General features: G+C 56.5%; 1 protein-coding gene across 9 annotated transcripts in view; it reads right to left on the reverse strand.

The window, feature by feature from the left end:
- The window catches only part of ARHGAP12 (Rho GTPase activating protein 12), a 199,358-nt gene that overhangs the window by 11,242 nt on the left and 187,114 nt on the right, over positions 1–1,002 (reverse strand). The gene's annotated exons all lie outside the window — the stretch shown is intronic.

Below are 1,002 nucleotides of genomic sequence, written 5' to 3' on the forward strand. Positions count from 1 at the left end.
GCTGCCGGCCCCATCTTGGCTGCCAGTTAATTTGCATATCTCGCTGATTAGCCAATGGGAAGGGTAGCGGTTGTACGCCCATTACCATGTTTCTCTTTTATTAGTGTAGATCACAGTATAAATTCAGTTATTCTAACTTTTATATGGTTTAAGAGTAACAAATCAAACACAGAATTTTTCAAAGTGAAAAACCAAACAAAACATTCCATTTTTATGATTAAGACTGACCACAAACTGTACCTTCTTTGATATATATGTCAAGACATTCCTAAGTTGCCTTAATTTACATTCACTATTTTATAAAGAACTAGGGGCCCGGTGCACAAAATTCGTGCACTGTGTGTGTGTGTGTGTGTGTGTGTGTGTGTGTGGAGTGTCCCTCAGCCCAGCCTGCCCCCTCTCACATACTGGGAGCCCTCAGGCGTTGACCCCCATCACCCTCCGATCGCCTGATCGGCCCCTTGCCCAGGCCTGACGCCTCCGCCAGAGGTGTCAGGCTTGGACAGGGGACCCCCATCTCCCCCCGATCACTGGCTCTGACCCCCGCCCAGGCCTGAGGCCTCTGGCCCAGGAATCATGCCTGGGCAGGGGACCCCCATCTCAATCTGATCACTTGCTCCACCCCCCTGACGCCTCTGACCCAGGCTTCAGGCCTGGGCAAGGGGACCATCATATCCCCCCAATACCCGGCTCCGCCCCCCCCGCCCAGGCCTGATGCCTCGGCCAGAGGAGTTGACCCTCATCACCCTCCGATCACCAATCACCGGATCAGCCCCTTGACCAGGCCTGAGGCCTCTGGCAGAAGTGTCAGGCCTGGGCAGGGGACCCTCAGCTCCCCGAGGGTGCATGCTCCGCCCCTGCCCAGGTCTAATGCCGCTGGCCAAGGCATTAGGCCTGGGCAGGGGACTCCCAGCTCCCCGCGATCTCCCACTCTGCCCCTGACCAGGCCTAACACCTCTGGCCAAGGCATTAGGCCTGGGCAGGGGACTCCCAGCTCCCCGC

Source organism: Myotis davidii, unplaced genomic scaffold (assembly GCF_000327345.1).
Source record: "Myotis davidii unplaced genomic scaffold, ASM32734v1 scaffold909, whole genome shotgun sequence".
Taxonomy (NCBI): domain Eukaryota; kingdom Metazoa; phylum Chordata; class Mammalia; order Chiroptera; family Vespertilionidae; genus Myotis; species Myotis davidii.